This window comes from Antechinus flavipes, chromosome X (genome assembly GCF_016432865.1).
Source record: "Antechinus flavipes isolate AdamAnt ecotype Samford, QLD, Australia chromosome X, AdamAnt_v2, whole genome shotgun sequence".
Taxonomy (NCBI): domain Eukaryota; kingdom Metazoa; phylum Chordata; class Mammalia; order Dasyuromorphia; family Dasyuridae; genus Antechinus; species Antechinus flavipes.
The window spans coordinates 46,647,626-46,670,103 of record NC_067404.1 but is presented as its reverse complement, the minus strand read 5'-3'; positions in this window follow the sequence as shown (position 1 = coordinate 46,670,103).

Genomic DNA, 22,478 nt, shown 5'->3' with positions numbered 1-22,478 from the left:
TCTACTGAGGATGTCAATGAGAAGGGATAGGAAGCTCTTGAAAATGAAATTTGGAGGTCATATAAAAAACAATTCTGATGAGGAATAATTATAATAATAGCTATTTTTGATATAGCACTTTAAGCTTTTGAAATTACTTTATACAAATTATCTCATCTGATCCTTATGACAACCTCATGAACTTGGTGCTATCTCCACTTTACAGATGAGGAAACTGAGGCAGACAGATGTTAAGTCTTACCCAAGATCATATGGCTAATAAGTGTCTGAGGAGGATTTGAACTCAGGTCTTCATGATTTCAAGTTGAGTGCTCTATCCACTGTGCTACTTAGGAAGAAAAAGGAGGATTTGTCTAGAGAGACTAATGTGGAAAAACAAAAGATTTATCAACAAATTTAAGTTTTTTAAAAAGCCATGTATATGGGGCAGCTAGGTGGCGCAGTGGATAGAGCACCAGCCCCAAAGTCAGGAGGACCTGAGTTCCAATTTGGCCTCAGACACTTAACACCTCCTAGCTATGTGACCCTGGGCAAGTCACTTAACCCCAATTGTCTCAGCAGAGAGAGAGAGAGAGAGAGAGAGAGAGAGAGAGAGAGAGAGAGAGAGAGAGAAGGCAAGTACAAAAGGTTAAATATACACACAGGGAAAAGTCCTATAAAAATTGCAACCACAGTACCAGAACATAAAATCAGCTTCAGGAAAGCTAAAAAAAAAAAAGAGAGCGAGAAAGAAAAAAAGATGGAGAGTTTTTAAACTGTATTGGGCAAAAGGTTTTGCAATTGTCAATGCTGAAAAATTACCCATACATATATCTTGTAAATAAAAAGCTATAATAAAACAAAACAAAACAAAAAACTGTATTGGGAACTTGGGTTTTCAAAAAGACTTTGATGAATTTATTTCCGTATCGGTTTCCTTTGTGATCCTATATAGTTTACTTTATGAATTTAAGAACATTGTTCCGAGAAAAGATTTAGGGGTTTCACCACACACTGGCCCACGTCGTCCAGGACACGAACAAGGGTAGGAACCCTTGGCCTACCATAACTGATGCCTCGTTGAGGTAGGGAAATGACCCTGGAGAACTTCCAAAGGGCTATACCAGTGCAGTTGAAGCTCTGTGCGACCCTATCATGCTAAGAAGCACACTAGTACTGATCCATAATAGAATGCGCCTGCTTTCCAAGGATTCATCTAGCTAAGTACATTTATCCCTTCCATACTGTGGGGGTTAGGAGCACCGTACGTACGGTGGATCTGGAAAATCCATGTGAAATTTTTTGGCCAATGTATCCAGAGAAGAAGTCTAAATTAATGCAGTATTCAAAGATAAAATATATTGATATTATAAATACCATACATATATTTTCTGAGTTTCTCAACTTTTTTCTGTCATCCATAGGCCTTCGTGTATCATCCACAAAAGTCTCCAAATATTTCCATTTAATTTCTTATGCCAACCCACAATATATTAAAACCACGATGAGGAAAGTCACGACGCAGAAGGGATAACTGTATGGAGGCACTCAGCAACTCCGGGAGGCTGGTCGCTGGATGATGAATCCTTTGGCCGTGGCGAGCCATGGAACAAAGAAAAATAAGTGCTTGGGGTGAGCTCCCTGCTTTTTTTGCAGTGATGGAGGAGGAATGATAGAAAATGGAGGTAAGATTTCCAGATTTTCAGCTATCTATAAACACTCATTTCATGCTTGGTATTCTGTGTGTAAGATTCTTGTCTTATTACTGTCTGACCAGTGATTGAACATGCTACTACTCAGGGAACTTTAGGAAGTATAATATTGAGCTTTTCACTATAAATCAAACCAGAAGACAAAAAGAAAGCTACAGCCCAAAGAATGCCTGGCTCGCAGGTTCTCCTGGGAGAGGCAAAGAAAGGAGTTGGCAGAGTTGGTTTTGTCATGTGTCAAAAGGCATGTTTCTTGTTGAAATATCGTTCCGTGGATTACCTGGATATCTGGTGTTTTGGATCACATGTTGAGCATCTGTAAAAAGATCCCCGTGAAGATAATTGCAGCTTACACACCGGCATCTGTTGTAGAAGAGAATGGGAGAGAAATTAAATGAAGAATTTGAAAAGATCCTCCCAATTAAATTCAACATAGACTTTAAAGTTCGATTACTCTTAATACAAAAGAAGCCAGAGCAGAAAAAAAGTTGGAAAAGTAAAGGCTTGTCAACCCTACACAGAAATCTGATACCTATTTTTCATAAATATTTCCTTAAGGGGAGAGTTCAAAAGGATTGGATAAGGTGAGCACAAAATGACATCATAAAAAAATGAAGTTGAGCATATCTTAACAGATGGAAAATAAATGGTTATCAATGTGCGAGTCATTTCCAAATCAGCTTTATGAATGGATCAGACTTCACTTTTAGAGAAATTATATAGGTGAATGAACGGACGGATGACAAATTAGAAGAAATAATGAAATTCAGACAATATGTCATGCAATTGAAACAGCTCCCTCTTAAATAATATATTGATACCCCCAAAATGAAATGGATAAAAGAATAGATATAGACCCAAATTAACACCATTTCCTAAGGAAGTTTGAATAATGAAGATCAATCATCAAAATGAGGGACACATAAGATGCTAGAACACCAATATGGTGGAATTGTAGTATTGGAAAATAATTGAGAGTGCATACTAGGACTACTAAAAAACAAGCCCTTGTAAAATATACTTAGCAAGTGGTCTTCCAGTACTTGTATAAGGAGCTGCAATAAAGGAGAACTAACCATTGTCCAGTGAAGTTAATTTCATTTTTTAATTGTTCCCAATGTGGGGGAAATTTTTCTTGTCCTGAGCCTAAATTTTACTCTTTACAACTTCTATGTATTTTTTCTAGTTCAACTCTATTAAGCTAACAAAATGAATTTGATCCATCTTTCACATAACCATGCTTTAAATACTTTACCCCAGTCTCTTCTCTAAGATCATTCCTTCAACCCAACTTCATATGGCATGATCTTTAAGTCCTTCACCAATCCGTGTGCCCTCCCCTGGACACCAGCCCATCCTTTTCCTTTCAAAAGTGTGATGTTTGGAATTGAACACAATTTTCTATATGTAGTTGGACCAGAGCAAAGTACAGTAGGACTCTAATATCCCTGAAGAAACTGCTACTTCTGATCCAGTCGATGATTTCATTAACTTTCCTGCCTGCCATGTTACCCCACTGACTCACAGTAACTTTGTCATCCAATAAAATCTCCATTTCTTTTTTTTCCATAAACCCAAGTCTCCTCTATTTTATACTTGTGAAACTGAGCTTTGGGATCCAGGTATAAGACTTTGAATTTATTCCTATTAAATTTTCATTTTGAGACTAGGTTTCCCTATCTTATCTAGAGTGAATGAGCTCCTCACAAGCATAATAATTCCACTACTACTCAACAGAAAAGTTTTGATCTGTTTTGTTTGCAATCTGGCTTGGTCCTTCTTTAGACAACCTAGTGGCCTCTGGCTTACCATATCACTACCAGTCTCAGTGATTTCAACAACTTGGTGACCTCCCAAACTCAGGTGATCTACCAGCTTTAGCATCCTTTGAAGGAGGGCATTACAGGTGTATACCACCAGTGTTCTAATCAGTCAAGATCTTTTTAGATCCTGCTTTTATCACCCAGCTCAGTGTCATCCTCAAATTTGATAACCATTCCATGTAAGCATACAAGTCCACAACAAAATGTTAACCAGCACAAATTACTAAAGCACCCCACTAAAAATCTCTTTCCAAGTTGATCTCAAATCATTAATAACTTTTCCTTAAGTCTAGTTATTCAGCCAGTCACAAATTCACTTAGTTATGCTTTATGTAATCCATAACTTCCCTTTTTTTCTATAAAATAGCATGAAAGCCTTTGGGAAATGTCTTGCTAAAATCCAGGCAAACTGTAGCCATAGCATTTCCCTGATCTGCCAATCTAATAACATTATCAAAAATGGAAATGATTTTAATGATCTCAGTATTTCTTTATGTTCTTTATGAATCCATACAGCTTCTTTGTGACCCAGGTACCCTTTATCTTATTTGTAAAAAATTACAATTTTTTTTTTAAAAAGAGTTTCTTCTAGCACTAGGACGCCATAGTTCTTGAACCGAGAAGATGGGACTACGGAATTTAGTTCCCAGTGAACTACCCAAGAACCTTTCCACAAGGATGTCTCTAGCTGTGTTTAATTGGTTCTCCAGAGCTGCTTCTTGGAATAAATGAAGAAGAGAAAGTCAGCTGTAGTTTAGCCACGCTAATGCTGACAAGCAGTGGTGTGGAAAAATTTTTAAATATACTGGCTTCCAACATATATCCCGCCCCCCAATCTCCACACAGTTTTTGGTAAAATCAATAAACACATTTCTCCCAAATAATAACTTACTCTGACTCCCACTCTTTTTCCTCTTCTTGTTTGAAATGCTAGAGACAGCTAAGGGCAGTAGCAGCTTAGAACATAAACTCATTTGTAAAATATTATAGAGGAAGATGGTATAAAATTATGAGTAGTATCTCATAAAACAATAAGAAAACCAGATCATCCCAAGGGCATTTGAGAATGAAACTGGGCAGAGAGCAAACAAGCAAAATATGGAAAAGATCAGAAAAAAATGTTCATCACAAACTATCTTTTGCCAACAGTAATAGTGGAGCTACCACATTTAGATTCTAATAACCTTGTCCTTAATGTACTCATGAGGAAGTATAATTTTCCCTAAAGAAAATAAAGGCAGGATAAGCAGTTGGACTAGACAAAATATATACAGAAGAGGTCAATGCTGGTAGGTGATATATAAGGCAAGATACAAAATTCTTGGGAAAAAACAGAGATAACCATTATCCAAAATGTGATCCAGAAAATGTGAGAAAATTCCCACTTATAGTTTCCCACAGCTACAAAAAATTTTACCAGAATAATCTATACATGTATTGACAGTATTCCCAGGGAGAGAAAATCAAGGTTTCAAAAATTACACTCTTCAGCAGATTACATATTCAAGTTCCCCAGAGAATATGTGATTCCACTCTCCTTCTATTTTATTAAATATACAAAGCACTTGATTTGGCAGAGCAAAATGCAGCCTTTAAAAGCTCTTCCAACAAGGTGTCTTCTATATATTAATTAAAATCATACAAGTTCCATAAAAATAAGAGCCATTTCCTGATTGATAAGTGGTTAAAAGAAATGAACAGGTGGTTCTCAAAGAAGAAATTCAAGCTATCAAAAGTCATGGGAAAAGGCTCCAAAAGGCTTTTGGTGACCTCCATTTGACATTAGTTGTTCTACTAATATACTTGATTGAAAAACCATGACAAGTTATGGATCTCGTACAGAGATTCAGAATTCCATCTGTAGCTCACTAATTGGGAAAAACTGCTGCAGAGAGTATTCATACTCAGAGAATGAATGGATTAGAAGACCTAGATTAAAATTCTAGAACTAAAGATGATGGGAAGAGATAATGGTGAATGTTGGAGAGGATGTGGGAGAACTGAGACACTAATACATGGTTGGTAGAATTGTGAACTGATCCAACCAGATAGGAGAGCAATTTGGAACTATGTCCAAAGGGCTATCAAATTTTACCCTTTGATCCAGCAGTGTCTTATAATAAAGAGAACGATATGCACCAGAGAAGATTGTGGGGACTGAATGTGGATCACGACATAGTATTTTCACTCTTTTTGTTGTTATTTGCTTGCATTTTGTTTTCTTCCTCGTTTTTTTCCCTTTTGATCTGATTTTTCCTGTGTAGCACAATAATTGTGGAAATATGTATAGAAGAATTGCACATGTGTAACCTACATTGGATTACTTGCTATCTAGTGGAGGGGATGGGAGGAAGGAAAGGAAAAAAAAATTTGGAACAAGGTTTTTTACTTGTTCCCAATTATCTATGCATATGTTTTGAAAATAAAAAGCTTTCATAAAATAATTCTAGAGCTAAAGCTAAAGGGGACCTTATAAGCTTTCTGATCCAACCCTTTCATTTTATAGAGTGGGAAACTGAGGCTTACTCAAGGTCAAAAAAAGAATTTTAGATGTCAAGCTGGAAGGGACCTCAAAAGCCATCTAGTTCAACCCCTTGTTTTACAGAGGAGGAAACTGAGACCCAGAGACCCAAGGATACACAGAGAGTGGGCATGAGGGAGTGGGATTAGAAGTCAAGTACTCAGGGGTTCCCTACAATGCTGATATTCTGATTCTATTAGACCACAGTCCTTGTCCCACTAGAAATCTCAGGTCCACAGATAATAATGGTTCACATTTCCATAATGCTCCATACAGGGGGGTCCCAAAATCTCAGTGCAGTTCTAAGCTACTAAAGCTTTAGCTCTATTGTGAGCTACTAAAGTTTAAAGCTGTACTAAGACTTCCAGGATACCCTCTATTACACAGCCTTTTACATGAATTATCTCATTTGAAGTTCACAACAGCTTTATGAACCTCAATGTTAATGTTATTATTCTCATTTGATAGATGAGAAGAATGAGAGACTGAGTCAGTAATAAGTCCAAAGTCTTGCTGGGCCGGGCTGGACTGAACTCCTTAGCTAGGTCTCCTCCTCCTCCAGCTCCAGGCTCATTCCACTGCTGTCTTATTTTTAAAAATGATTGCAACTACTCTCTTCAGCATTCTGAAAGGGGAGACTTTTTTATGAGGTCCATGGTGCTGGAAGGAAAAGTCATTAAATGGAGAGGGCTTGGCTACCATTTTCCTTTTTTCCTTTTTTTTTCAAAAGGTTCCGTGGGACAATTGATATCAAATTGAAATTCCCAAAATTGCTTGGAGGCATTTTTCATGGTTTTTGATAGCCTGAATTTCTTCTTTGGGAACTGCCTGTTCTTATCTTTTAATTATTTATCAATCCATCTTATTTTTATGGATTTGTATGATTTTAATATACTGAGTGATGAGATGAAAGAGAACTTCCCAGAGGCAAAAATGGACATTAAACAGCATAAACAAGGGTCAAAAAAGTGCTAGATATTCAGTGTCTGAATGGGGTGTAAGGGACCAAGGAAGCTGAGTAAGGAGTATTAGAAGTAAAATGTCCTAGCTGGACTCTGGAAAGGAAAGGTGGTGTTTCAGGATGTACAAGCATTCCAGAGAGTGTTGGACCTAGAGTAAGAAAGATTGGGTCCAAATTCCCCCCTAGCCATTTACTAGCAGTGTGACCCTGAGAAAACTTAATCTCCCTTGACCTCAGTTCTTCATCTCTAAAGCAAAGGGGTTGGACCAGATGGCCTCTAAAGATATGGTCCAACTCTAAACCTATCATTTTATATACAAATCATTTCTTTTTCCTTTATCTTAGTCTTTTCCTCTGTAAAATGAGGGGATTTGACAAGACGATCCTGCAGGGTCAAGGCCCAATAAAGAATGTGACTTTGCAGGCCCTGTTAATGACTATAGAAGCAGAGTCAAGTGGAGGGAAGAAAACATGCATTCAAAAAAAAAAAATCAAAGCTTTGGAAAATCACGTGATGTCAGATGGGTAGCTCCTTGATACCATTTGCATTGCGATTTCCTGTCTTCCAAGTCTCCATGGGCAATCTTCCCTCCCGTCCTAGCGAATAAGAGCTCAGTACTCTGCAAATACCTTGGTTCCAGTCTGGTCTGGCTTTTTTGTGTGTAATAACTTTTAATTTTCAAAGTCCATGCAAAGATAGTTTTCAACATTCATCCTTGCAAAATCCCGTGTTCCAGATTTTTCTTCCTCCCTCCACACCCCCCTCTCCTCTAGACAGCAAGTAGTTCAAAATAGGTTAAACATGTGCAATTCTTCTAAACGTTTCCACATTTATGCTGCACAAGAAAAATAAGATCAAAAGAAAAAACAAGAGAAAAAACAAGCAAGCAAATGACAACAAAAAAGATGAAAGTACTATACTAGGATCTGCACTCAGTCCCCGGTCTCTCTCTGGATGCAGATGGCTCTCTTCATCACAAGTCCATTAGAATTGACCTGAAACACCTCATTGTTGAAAAGGGCCAAGTCCATCACAGTTGATCATCACATAGTCTTGCTATTACTGTGCACAACATTCTCCTGGTCCTGCTCACTTCACTCAGCATCAGTTCATGTAAGTCTCTCCAAGCGTCTATGAAATCCTCCTGCTGGTCATTTCTTATAGAACAATAATATTCCATAACATTCATATACCACAATTTATTCAACCATTCTCCAACTGATGGGCATCCACTCAGTGTCCAGTTTCTGGCCACTACAATGAGGGCTGCCACAAATGTTTTTGCACACATGGGTCCCTTTCCCTCCTTTAAGATCTCTTTGAGATACAAGCCCAGTAGGGACACTGCTGGGTCAAAGGGGATACACAGTTTGATGGCCCTTTGGGCTTAGTTCCAAAATGTTCTCCAGCTGTGCTTACATCCCAAAGAGATCTTAAAGAAGGCAAAGAGACCCACATGTGCAAGAATGTTTGTGGCAGCCCTCTTTGCAGTGGCCAGAAACTGGAAACTGAGAGGATGCCCATCAATTGGAGAATGGCTGAATAAATTGTGGTATATGAATGTTATGGAATATTATTGTTCTATAAGAAACAATCGGCAGAATGATTTCAAAAATGCCTGGAGAGACTCACATGAATTGATGCTGAGTGAAATGAGCAGGACCAGGAGATAATGATCTCAACAAGCAGATTGTATGATGATCGATTCTGATGGACGTGGCTCTCTTCAACAATGAGATGATTCAAACCAGTTCCACTTGTTCAGTGATGAAGAAAATCAGCTATACCCAGAGAGAGAACAGTGAGAACTGAGGGTGGACCACAATATGAGCATTCTCACTCTCTCTGTGGTTGTTTGCTTGCATTTTATTCTGTTGCTGCTGCTTTTTTTTTTACAAGTTTGATTTGATTTTTCTTATGCAGCACAATAATTGTATAAATATGCATGCATATATTGGATTTAACATGTAATTCTACCATGTTTAACCTATATTGGACTACTTGCCATCAAGGGGAGGGCATAGGGGAAGGGGGGAATTGGAACAAAAGGTTTTGCAAGGGCTAATGTTGAAGAATTATCCATGCATATGTTTTGAAAAATAAAAAGCTTTAATAAAAACAATGCTCTCCAGAATGGTTGGATCAGTTCACAACTCCACCAACAGTATATTAGTGTCCCAATTTTTCCACATCCACTCCAGCATTTATCATCTTTTCCTGTCATCTTAGCCAGTTTGAGAGGTGTGAAGTGGTACTTCAGAGTTGTCTTAATTTGCATTTCTCTAATCAGTAGTGATTTAGAGAATTTTTTCATAGGATGAGAAATGGCTTTAATTTCTTCTGAAAATTGTCATATCCTTATGGTCTGGCTTTTTAATTAGTGCTCATGCTCTCCCAAAATCTGATTATACTTCCTCAGCCTCAAGCAAACAGGCCCTCCACACATCCAGATGTTTGCCTAATCACTGGCACTCATCAGCGCTGGTTGGGGAAGGGAGGCAAAGTAAGAAATGGAATATGGGAAACTGAGTCATGAGGTCTAAGAACTGGGGACAGACTCTTGCTGTGACGAAAGGAAGACCTCAGTTTCCTTTTCTACTCAGAAACAAAGAAGGAGGCAGAAGGTGTGGATGACTCCCCAACTGATCCTCCATCACAAGGACTGGACAGGTAGCCTAGCTGCTATGGTTAGAATCTAAGAAAACACCAAATGCTCCCCAATTTTAGTGCATTTCTTTTAATAGGAGGGGGGGAAACCCATCTGTTTGCCTTTATTTCTATGAAGAGAGAAGAAAAAAGACAATCTGTGGGATAATGAGGATGCTGAGAGCCACCTGCACCTGCTGGGACTGGGCGTACCACTGGGGAGCTGTTACCGTGGGGACCAGCTTTCTTTCCATCTTCCAAAGAGCACAGGGAAAGTGGTTTCATTTCTTCTCTACTGGGGGGACTGATCAATTGGGGGGACAGCTCCTGAAACAGGAACAGATATCTCTGATCCCAGTCCTCAGAGAATGCCTCCTTGTTCCAGTCCTCAGAGAACGCACAAACAGCCCTCTTCCTTGTACTCATCCTACATCATGAACGTGTAGCATTCTGCCTGGTACCGGTCCTCAGGATAAGGGCGGAAGGTTCCCTGCCTGGTTTCAGTCCAAACAACTACACGGCCAATTGGGAAGGGGAGCCCTCTGACCTGCCATTTGTGACTGAGGGATGATGACAAAAAGTCTTCTGATTAATGACTAAGCCAGAAGAAACAATGACTCAGGAGGTGCTCCACAGAAGCGAGTTTACATATGAAAGGGATGAGTCATCCCCATGTGTCTTTTCCTTCCTACGGGCGAGTGAGGCAAAAACTCCTGGCAGCTACCAGATGAGCGAGTACCCAGAAAGCTGCCCCCCATTTCCCCTCCATGTTCCATGAGCACTTAGTACCTTTGTTTCTCCCCAGTCTTAGGTAAATGAGTATCCAAAGATGAAACATTCCAGGCTTCAGCACTGTAAGTTCCAGAGGTGGCTTTGTGCAGTGGGACCCTTGGAAAGTGAAGGGCAACTATGGATTCTAGAAAGGCACTAACATGTGAAACAGACATCAAAGTAGGGGATTCCATAATTGGGAAAAAAAGGACTTCCCAGATCAGGGATGGACAAGTACCCTTTGTCATGTCTTCTCTCCTTCTCTCTCTCTTTCCTTCTCTCTCTTTTTCCTTCTCTCTCTCTCTCTCTCTCTCTCTCTCTCTCTCTCTCTCTCTCTCTCTATTTCTCCATGTCTCTCTCCACATACACACACACGACACTTCCTAAAGTTTGAGCCCACTCTCCCCAGAGACCTTGTGTTACCAAGGGAAGAACAATGACCCAATGTGGGGTGGGGTGGGATAGGAAAGAATAATCTGTTACTATTGTTCTTGCTCTATCTTCCCAGTACATTTATTTTCCGAAAGCGAATGGTTGATTCTGCCAGTAGGGGCTCGAAGCTCCAATGACTCTCCCCCAAAACTGTGCCATACAGCAGATGTCAACTGCCCTGTGTGGAGGCCTCCAGGTAATTCAAATGGAAATTGGACAAGCAGCCTTGAGAGATGAGGAAGGAAAGGCACTCCCTTTCTCTGCTGCTGATCAGAACCATTCAGAAGCCTCCTTCATTGAAAATTGCATGGGGCAAAACACGTCTCCCTATCCCTGCCAATAAAATGAATACTCTGGTATCCTTTATTCCAGTCTTTTTGTCAAAGATATCAGCGGCAGTCAAGATATTGAAGTGTAACCATGGGCCAGAACTTCAACCTCTGGGTTTACAATAGACTGCATTAAGGGCAGCTAGGTGGCACAGTGGATAGAGCACCAGCCCTGAAGTCAGGAGGAATGGAGTTCAAAACTGATCTCAGACACTTAACACTTTCTAGCTGGGTGCCCCTGGGCAAGTTACTTAACGCCAACTGCCTCTGGGGTTCATTCACTGGGGGTGCCCTTCAAAATCATTCTCTTCAGCCTGAGTTCTAGAACTCTACCTTGGGAATATTAGAATGTAGCTTGAGTCTAGGTCTCCATAGATGTAGACAGAAGACTAGTTCCTGGGCTAGCGGGGACAGCATTTATTTCATCTCACAGACAATACACCCAGGACTCAGAGAGGCTCGCCATCATGCTGTTGCTGTGGGCTAGACTTAGCTCCTGTCAGATCCCAGTAGTATCAGGTCAAATACTGGAATAAGATGAGACATTTGTGTCACTCACCAGTTGCAAATGGAAGTTTATGCAACCATAATGGAGGAAGGACATTCAACAAAGATTCAATGAGGACGTCGGATTGATTCGACTGAGCGTAGCTTCCTGTGTTATCCATGTGGTCAGTCCAGAGTTAGAAGCCTGGGAGAGATGTTTTTGTACTCGGGCAAAGAGGAAGTTACGTCAACCCAGGTCCCTGAGCAGAGTTTTGATATGTCCCAAGAAAAAGAACCAGTCCATCCTGCAAGAAGTAGAACCCCAAAAGAAGTCAGCCCAGCCTATGTGGGAGGGTCCTAGGAACTCCCGATGTCAGCACAAATTATCCCTTTCCTCTCTTACAAGTCCCAGCTTCTCTCCACCTCCCAGAGATCCACCACACCCATAGCTCCACTCTACAGTTGGGACTCCCCTCCCTAGATCTCTCCCCAAAAGAAATGAAAATGGGGTAGTAGGGAAGAATGCTCCTACCTATCTGGTAAGTCCCTGTCCTGCCTGCCTGATCCTCCAGACTTCCAGTACTACCCTAAGGACTTGGGGCGCTACCAAAAAAGCAAATTTCCATTTGGGGTTTTTAACCATTTGCTCCCTTTCTCACATGTCAGTGAAGCTCCTACTTCCCCTAGGTCACAGCCTTATATTAGACTATCCTGACCTAGGGCTGGGGTCCCCAAAAGGAAATCTGGTGATTAAGGTGGTTAAAAAGGCAATCAGATTTTCACATTCAAATGTGAACCCCAAGGATATGAGCCCCACATTGAGACATACATCACTGCCTCATGGTACTGATCGTTTCATCTCGGCAGTCACATGGCTGCTCTTTTCAGGAGACTGTGTCCACAAACACCTCCGTCTCACCTCTAGACTAGGCTAGAACTCCCAAGTATCATTCTCTAAAAGTACCCAGAGTCCTAGGGTCACGGGACTATCCACTCTCCAGGAACTTCCTAGCTGCTCTGGCCAGACGCCATCTTTATTTGGGTCACGTCTCTCCTAGGACCATATGCTTGTGCGACTGGCTATCAGTAAGGGGAAGCTATATGGATGAAGAGATAGAAATTTCCTGCCCACAAGACTCAGGTCCACTCTTTTTTTTAATTAAAGCTTTGTATTTTCAAAATCTATACATGGATAATTTTCAATATTTACCCTTACAAAACCTTGTGTTCTAATTTTTTCCATCCCTTCCTCCCGACCCCCTTCCCTAGACGCCAAGTAACAATAGATGTTAAACATGAGTGGTTCTTCTAGACATATTTCCACCATTATCCTGCTGCACAAGAAAAATCAGATCAAGAAGGAAAGAAAATGAGTAAGAAAACAAAATGCAAGCGAACAACAACAACAAGAGTAAGAATGCTATATCGTGACCCACACTCAGTTCCCATGGTCCTCTCTCTGGGTGGAGATGGATCTCTCCATCACAAGACCATTGGAACTGGTCCGAATGATCTCCTTGTTGATGAGAGCCATGTTCAGGTCCACTCTTAACTCTCTTAGCTTCAGTTCTGTTTCTCCTCAGCTCTCTCTGATCTTCTCCCTCTTCTACTCTGTTCTGTCCCATCTGCAGTCCTGTTCCAAGCGAAAACTTCACATCTACAATAGAGAGACCCAATTAAGTCAATCTCAATAACCAAAGTCAGTCAGTCATCCCCACTGAGGTATAAATGGACTTATCAAGATACTCTAAAATATTTTAGTTGACAGGTATAAATGGGCATAGCTATATCTTCCAAAGAGAGACATAATTAATTCAAATCCCAAAGGACAACCTCATCCTTTGACTTTGTTAAACAAATTAATAATAACTAGCTCATATTTATATGGTATTTTTAAAGTTCAAAAACTCATTTTAATACATTATCCCATTTAATCCTCACAATACCATGAAGGGAGCACTCATTATTTCCACTTCACAGATGGCAAAACTGAGACTGTTAAGTGACTTGCTCAGAGTCACAGAGCTAGTAAAAGTACAGGACAGTATTTGCAACTGAATCTGTGCTGACTCCAAGTGCTAATTGTAATACATTATCCCATTTAATGCTCACAATACTATGAAGGGAGCACTCTTTTTTATTTGTTTAAGGGGAGTACTCTTATTATTTCCACTTTACAGATGGCAAAACTGAGACTGTGAAATGACTTGTCCAGGGTCACACAGGTAGTAAAAGTACAGGGCGGTATTTGCACTCGAGTCTGCTGATTCCAAGTCTAGTGCTTTATCTGCTACACCGCACTGGGCCCCTGTCTCTCTAAAATCTCACCCAGCTGAGGATCGAAGACTTCCCAGAGCTCCTTAAAGCTCATTGGGAAAATGGCACCATTTGGAGAGCAAGTTAATAGCGACTCTCCCGAGCTGGGGCTAGGACGCAGGAGGGTGAGAAACAGCTCTGCACAGGTGTGCATAATGTCAACTTCTAACTGTGGGGGAAAATTATAGAGCAATTAAACGAGGACTGTGACATGTATGGATGGTACAATTTTCTCAGAGAGAAGCTGTCAGTCAAAATGTTGGCGATATATGGAGGTGGCGTCAGATACCTGAACAGGGAAACTCATGTGCTTGTCAGTCAACTACCTGATGTTAGACATGCCACAGTATTTAATTCACGGTTACACACACACACACACACACACACACACACACACACACACACGCATACACACTTCTTCCAAACTGGCACCAGCAGGCAAACTCTTCTCAATTCTGATCTTTGCAATGGCTTCTCAAACCGCCGCCTTGGATCACGCTTGCACAGACCCGCGGCCATGGCGTCTTTGAATGCAAGGGCCAAGGGTTGGCGACCTTTGGAGAGTGGCAAGTCGAGGTGCCCAGAATCACAGCAGCCTCAGGAGACCTTGAAGGTCGTCCAGTCCGGGCCTCTCACTTCAAAGATGGGGTAAATGAGGTCAGAAGGGAGAAAGGACGCCCTTGAGGTCAACCATCCCAAACCCGGGCTGAAGAGACCGAGACTGGGGATTCAGCCCAAAGGGAGCTGGAGGTGGGATTGCTCAGAGACATCATCTCATCCCAGGGTTGTTGTGAGGATCAAATGAGATGTTAAATTAAAAGTGCTCGGTGCAGTGCCCAGCACATAGTAGGTGCTATATAATTATTATTTCCTTCCTTCCTTTCTACCACACCCCAGTGAAAGCCTATCATGGGTCCAGTACTGATGTTCAGATCCTAAAACCCTAGAGAGGAAGTCAGAGAAGGGACAAGTCAGATTCAGTACCAACAGCCCAAGAAGTCTTAACAGAGGAGGGGAAAATCGGACTGCCTTGGAAAGATGGGTCGGATTTGACCTCTCCCCCACCAGGCCAGTACATCCGATCCACAGGCCTGCCTCCAGACTGGCCAGGCAATTCCAGGGCCTTCTTTCCCATTTAGAGCCAACACAAGTTCCAAGGTCAGAGACCAGAGGAAGGATCTCTGGGCATCACTTCAAAGAAAGAAGCTTTAGAATACTCTTGAAAGGTACCCAGCAGGCTTCCTGGGCATCAAATCCCTCGTACAAAACAACAGTTTGATGTTGTAAATGTAAATCAATTGAAGACATATAGGTTCAATAGATTTTGAAATCCACTGGAACTTTACTCTAAATGGGAGAGTCTCCAGGCTCTGCTGACTGTAGCAAACCAGGATTCAAAGGATTATGGGTAGCCTCGGAACCCTGTGGCTTCCATGCTTCCTCTTTCTCAAACCTCGCTGACCAAACCCAAGGAGAATTCTACCAATCACTGTCCCAGTGTGAGCCCAGCACATTCTTTGTACTCAAGGAGAAAAGGGAAATAGAGATGCCTGGACTGAGGGGAGAGACACAGTCTCTGCCCTCTGGGGACCTCTTGACTCAGGGAGGAAGCATCAGCCCCTACGCCCAGAGAGACCGCCAGACTTGGAGGAAGACTGACTCTATCCTCAAGGAGCCCTCAGTCTCCTGGAAGGGCTACTGGCTTTGCCCTGAGGGATTGGAGAAATGGTCTCTGCCTATGGGGAGGCACTGGACAGCCCACCTTCTTCACCAGGAGCTCCTAACTCTTCCCCAAAGGCTCTTCCTGTCACAGGAGGCAGCTCGTAGCAGCAGGAAAGGAAATGTTAGTTTCTAACTAACTTTTCTCAGCAAGGCCTGTCAGATTTATCATCTTAATCCGTGGAATTGAGTGAAATGACTGCAGCTGTTTCTCACGAAACTGATGGGCAACATATTAGGAATAATTGTGCTAAATGATTTTCTCAATCTGCTTGAAGAACGGGAGTAGACGAGAAGATGAGAGAATCTTAAGATCACGGATCTAGAACGGGCAAGAACCTGAGAGCTCATTTGGTCCAACCTCTTCATTTCACAGATGAGGGTGTCTAAAATTCAACAGGTTAAACAACTTGCCCAAGATCACCTAGATAGTGTCGGGATTTGAATCCAAATCCTCTTGCTCAAATAGATGTTCTTTCTGCCGAATAGGAAAAAAGAGGGGAGGAGAGAGGAAACAGGGGAAGGAGAACTGAAAACAAGGAAATGTCAGTTGGTTTTCATGCTCAAAGAAGGCTGAATTAACATCACCATATTGGGGTCAAAGTGCAGTGTGTCCTACTATGGCTGATCAGATCACTATGAGCTTGGAAAGCTCTATCTTCTGTCTACCGCATGGGGACAAATAGTCCCCATGGAAATCTGGAGTGGAGATATCTCTAAATCTGTGCATCTCATGTCTCTTTTGAGCCGCTTTGCTCATAGAGTACAGCACCTTCTTTGAGGAGGGAGCGCCATGCCAGGTAGTCAGTCCTATGCCAGTGGCTCCCATGTCTCCCAATTGATTCCAAAGTTCTTCAGAGAGATCTTGAGTGTTCTTGTGTCACCAGTACATACAACCCGAAAGGGAACAAGAGCTAATAAGAAAAGGAGGAAAATATCTAAAGAGACTGATAATGAACTTATGCACCAAGTTGGATTTAAAACCAAAGCAAAGGCAGTTGAGAAAGAGACAGACAGACAGAGAGACAGAGGGAGGGAGGGAGAGGGGGAAGGAGAAGAGAGAGAGAGAGAGAGAGAGAGAGAGAGAGAGAGAGAGAGAAAGAAAATGGCCCAGTCACAAGAATTCAAGCCCAGAATGAGCTGAGTCTGGTGAGGAAACCTATGAACAACACAAAGGGAAGTTGGCCAATGGGTCAATTTCATTTTAAAAGATGTTGGATGAAAGAGGAAACTCAGATCAGGATTGGCGCCCCCTTGGGTTGGACACTGGTAATAAGATGTCAGAGAATGTAGAACTGCTCAACTCTTTGGATTTTAGGAGAATAAACTCTAAAGTGGAAATAATATAATGATAATAATGGCTAATAGGTGGTGAGAAAGCAAAGGAAGTAGGAAGATAATAAGAAGGTGTCTAGCTACCCCTGATTGATTCAAAGCACCTGGTCCAGACCACCCATTGCATGGGTAGCAGCAGAGCAATATCATCATCATCATCATCATCATCATCATCATCATCATCATCATCATCCAATTAATATCACTGTGGTACTTTGTTTCATCTATATCTCATTTGTTGTTATTTTGGTCCAGGTGAGCTCCGAGGTCCCCTCCATTCCTGAGAAGGGCCAGACTGAATTAACCTGGAAGGTCTCCAGAGGAAAGGCCCAGGAACATTGTTTTCAATGAGCCAGCTAAAATCACAGAGGGCATACTTGTGAAATGTGCAAGTACACAAGATTGAGAAGTACCATCAACACGCAGAGGCCCGGGATCCAAAAAAGAGCTTGTCCATCATAATTTAGGGATGAATTTAATAAAAATGAAATTTAACACAGATCAGTGGAAGTCATTACATTTGGGTCAAAAACTTTTTTTTTTTTTACTTTACAAGTACATGGTGTGAGAGAATGACTAAATAATAGGGAATTCTTTGAAAAAGAACTGAGTATTTTGGTGAACTGGAAGATCAGGATGAGTCACTAGTGTGATATGGCCACCCCCTCTTCCCAAAAAAGCTAACACAATCTTACACTGAACAGAAAAAGGGATAGGTACGAGCAACAAGGGAGGACCATGCTCATTTCTGAGTACTGCAGTTTAACAGTACTGGGAAGTGAGTAGAGAAGGCTGGTTGAGAGACCTCCAGGCCGCAACTTGGCAGGATTGGTTAAATAAAGTGAGGGGACTTAACCTGGCAGAGACAAGATTCTAGAGGTCCCGGTGGGCTGTCATCATGATATTGTGGAAGGGCTGGCAAGATTTATGCTTGAACTCATAACAGCAATAGGGAGAAACTGAAAAGAGACAAGCTAATGCTCCATCTAAGATTCAATTTACCATCTGGGAGAGCTAGTCCAGGGTAGAAAGGGCCACCTCCAGAGGAAAGGGGCACGTGAGGTCTTCCAGCAGAAGTTGGAGACCCATGTTGGCTGGTCCTCAATTCATGATGTAGATTGGACTAGATGACAGTGGAGAACTCTTTGACGCTAAAATTCTGTTAACTGATTTAGGTCCTATGGGGTCCTTTAATACAAGGGACAGAGAGAGAGAGAGATGGAGAGAGAGAAGGAGGGGGAGAGAGAAAGACAGAGACACAGACAGAGAAAAAGGGAGACAAGGAGGAAGGAAGCGGAAAGAAGAAGCAGACACAGAGACAGGGACAGATACACAGAGAGACCAGGAGAGAGAGAAATAGAAACAGAGAAAAAGACACAAAGCTGGAGAGAGAGAGAGACAGAGAGAGATGAAGGGAGGGAGGACAGGAAAGAGAGTTTCACTTCATCTCACTGTATGTAAACCGATCAGCAGGCAGGACTCAGGACCAGCTCGGTCCTGGTCAGAGAAAAGGGCTTTGCTGAGCTGTGGGAGAGAAGCAAAGGGGAGCCCCTGGCCCAGCCAGCCCTGCTGCCAGGCAGCCATGCCACGCCACTGCTGCAAAATGCTTCCCGAGTGAAGGAACAGGCAGACGCGGGGCCCCGAGTTGTTTGATGGTGAGATGCTCTAATAACTAAGAAAATAAAAGAAAAATTCCCCCGTCCAAACACGGGTCCGTTGGAGATGTGTTGTCCTTCTATATGAAAAGGCTATTTCAAATCTGTCATCCCTGGGTGGTGCCCTTTAAATTTAATTTAAATGAAATGAAATGAAATTGTTTTCCCAGCAGTACCGTGGGTGGCTTACCTGTAGCCAATGATATGTGCCAGTGAGATGGCTGGGTTTGGGGCCCAGTCTGGAGCCAAGGTCAGGGGGGTCAGTATGGGACAATGTTCAGGGCTCAGTCTGGTGCCTCAATTAGGGGAACAAAGGAAAAGAAAAAGAAGGCAAGAGAGCAAGAATGGATTGAGAAAGCAGAGAACAGAGAAGGAAGAGAAAGAGAGGAAAGCAGAGAAACAAAAGCAGAGAGATGGAAGGAAGAAGAGGGGAAAAAAGAGGAAATAGAGGGGAAAGGAGAAAGAAGGGAAAAGAGAAGACAGCAGAAGGGAAAAGAGGGAAGGAAGAAGGAAAGGAAAAAAGAGAAGAAAAAAGTAGAGAGAAGGAAGAGAGGAGATAAAAGAAGAAAGAAGGAATGGATGACAGAAAAAGAGAAAAGAAAGGGAAAAATAGAGAAGGAGGAAGGAGAGAAATAAGAGGACAGTCAGAGAAGAAGAAAAGAAGGGGAGAATGCAGGGAATAAATAAGGAAGAGAGAAAAGGGAAGAGAAAGAAGAGAGGCAAGAGTGAAGGAAAGAGAAGGAGGAAGAGAAAGAAAAAAGAGGAAATGGGGGAGATGGAATGAAAGAAAAGAAGGAAGCAAAAAGGGAGAAAAGAGAAGGGAGGAGAAAGGGGGAGAAAGAAGGAAAGGAATAAAAAGGTGAAGAGAGAATGAGAGAAGGAAAGAAGGAAATAAAGGAGAAAAGGAAGAGAAAGGGGAGAAGGAAGGAAGAGAAAAAAGAAAGAAGAAAAAAGGAGAAGAGAGAAGGAAAGAAGAAAATAAAGGGAGAAAGGGGAGAAGAAGGAGAAAAGGAAGAAAGAAGGAAAATGGAGAGAAAAGGAAGAGAGAGAAAGAAAAAAGGAAATAAAGGAGAAAAGGAAGAGAAAGAGGAGAAGAGAAAAGGGAAGAAGAAAAAAGAAAGAAGGAAAAGGGAGAGAAAAGGGAGAAAGGAGAAGGAAAGGAGGAAAGAAAGAAAGAAAGAAGGAAAAAGGAAGAGCAAGGGGAGAAGGAAGGGAGGAGAAAAGGAAGAAAGAAGGAAAAGGGAGAGAAAGGGGAGGAGAGAAAGAAAAAAGGACAAAAGGAAGAGAAAGAAAAGAAGAGGGAAAGGAAAAAGGAAAAAAGAAAGAAGGAAAAGGGAGAGAAAAGGGAGAAGAGAGAGAAGGAAATGAAGGACAAAAGGAAGATAAAAAGGAGAAGAAAGGAAGGGAAGAGAAAAAAGAAAAAAGGAAAAAGGAAAAAGGAGAGAAAAGGGAGAAAGGAGAAGGAAAGGAGGAAAGAAAAGAAGGGAGAATAAGAAAGGGGGGAAAAGGAGAGAGAGAAAAGAAGAGAGAAGAGAGAAAGGAGAAAAATAAATCAGGAAAGAAGGAAAGGAGGAGAGAAGTCAGGGAAGCAATAGGGAAGACAGGAAAGAAAGAAAGGGAGAGAGATAAGAGAGAGGAAAGAGGGAAGGAAAGAAGGAAGGAAGAGAAGAGAATAAAAGAAAAGAGAGGAAGGTGAGGGGGAAAGGCGATGGAAGGGAAGAAGAGAGAAAGGCAGGGCAGGGCAGAGGAGGAGACTGTTCCCGGGAGCTAAAACAAAGGCAGCAGCCCGCCAGCCAGGCCACAGGGTCAGCGCTTGCACACTTTTCCGAGCCTTTCTTTTGGCAGTTCCCCCCTCCTCCTGTACCCCTCCCCCAGCCTCACTCCCACCCCAGGCCGGCAATGGAAGCCTACGTGAACCTGCCCAGGAGACTTAGATTCAAGACAACTCCAGGGTCTTCTTGGGCCTCCCCCCGCTGCAATCAGACAGCGCTTTTTCCACTGAAGAGTGCTGGCTCCCCCTGCTGGCCAATCTCAGGAATAGCTTGCCTTCAGCCCTACCCTGTGAGAGCCCGCAGCTCTGGCAAGCTATAGGGGTCCCTCTGGGAGCTACAGGGGTCCCTCCGGGAGCAGGGTCTGTGCTCCCCTCCCAGCAGGAGCTCCCAGCCAATTACGGGGAGCCAAAGCAGCGGGGCTGGGGGGGAAGATGTGATGAATGATTCATTCATCAGGCCCCTAAATAATTCATTCCCCACCGAGGGGCAAGAGTCCCCCAAGAGTTCTGGGCTTCTCTCAACTTGACACCTCGAGAGAGATGAAGAGCAAAAGCCCACACCCCCATTTTAAAGAAATCTGGCTTCCTCCTCGGGCTGTTTGCTGAGTCTTTGCCCCCAAAGTCAATTCGTTCCCCAACTCTTCCCTGCCTGCCTCCCTACCCAGCCCCCCGTTCACCTATGAGCTTTTTTGCCTCCATTTAACTAGACCTCACCACTCCATAAGAAACAGAAGATTCCATGGCCTCAGTTTCCCCCTCCGTGAAACAAGGGAGTTCACAGAATCATAAGCTCTAGAGCTGGAAAGGAATCTCAGGGGCCGTCTAGTTCTACTTCTTCGGTTTACCAAAGAAACAAAGGCCCAGCAAACTTGAGTCACTTGCCCAAGGTCACATGTAGAGTCTTGGATATCTAGAAGCTGGAAGGAAAACTCTAGTCCAACGCCCTCCTTTTACAGAGAAGGCAACAGATCCGGGAAGGAGGAAGGGGCTTGCCTAAGGTCAAACTGGTTCTAAGTGACAGAAATAAGAATGGACCATGTGATGATCCTTGGTTTTTTCGTCTGTTAAATTTGGAGATGGAGGGGTAAACCTGATGGATTTCTAAGGTCCCTTCCAGCTTTAAAATTATGAGCCTATGATCTCTAACTCTCTTTCAGCTCTGACCTTCTGTGATCCTATGATCTCTCTGAGCTTCAGTTTTCTTCTCGGTAAAAAAAAGGGAATGATAATGCCAGGTACCATCTACTTGGAAAGAAAGCCCCACAGCCATGGGAGGGCATTAGCCCAGAATAGTTCCGAGCATCTCTGTCTCACTCTATCTCACCCTTGCCCATCAACCTACCTATGATTATGCAACTATTGTATAAATCCAAGTTCACCTTTATAAGGAATGATGGTCAATGTGCAAGGAATCTCCTATACCCTCGGGATCCTCTGGGAAGGCTCTGGTACTAAATAAAATAGAGAGAACTAGAATAGACAGTGGGGGGAACTCAGGAGTAGTCAAAGACTAATTAGTCACAAAAGGATCAATGTCAACTCGTAAGGAAGTCTCTGAGAGAGTACCCGAGGCATCGGCCCATTGTGGCAGAGCAGTTGATCTTTCTATCAATGACCTCGATAAAAGTATAGTCGGCATAGTTTAAAATTTGCCAAAGAGACAAAGCTAAGAAAGGCAGTTAATATGTTGAATTGGCGATCGGGATCCCAGGGGATTTCAACAGGCTCTAGAACATTGGGTTAAATCGAGTGAGATGAAATTTACTAGAGATCAATATCGTCTTACATTTGGATCCCCAAACCCAACTTTCTTAATACAAGATAGAGGAGGTATGGCTAGACAAGGGTTCATCTGGAAAAGATCTGAGGATTTAATGGTAATCTGGCTTCCTCATCAGGTTGTTTTATGTGAGATCAAGGAAGACTGAGAGAGGTAGAAGTTCTCTAGAAGTACTAGTCCTACTCATCTTGATCTGACCACATTTGGAGTCTCATGTTCAATTCTGGACATCACATTTTAGGTA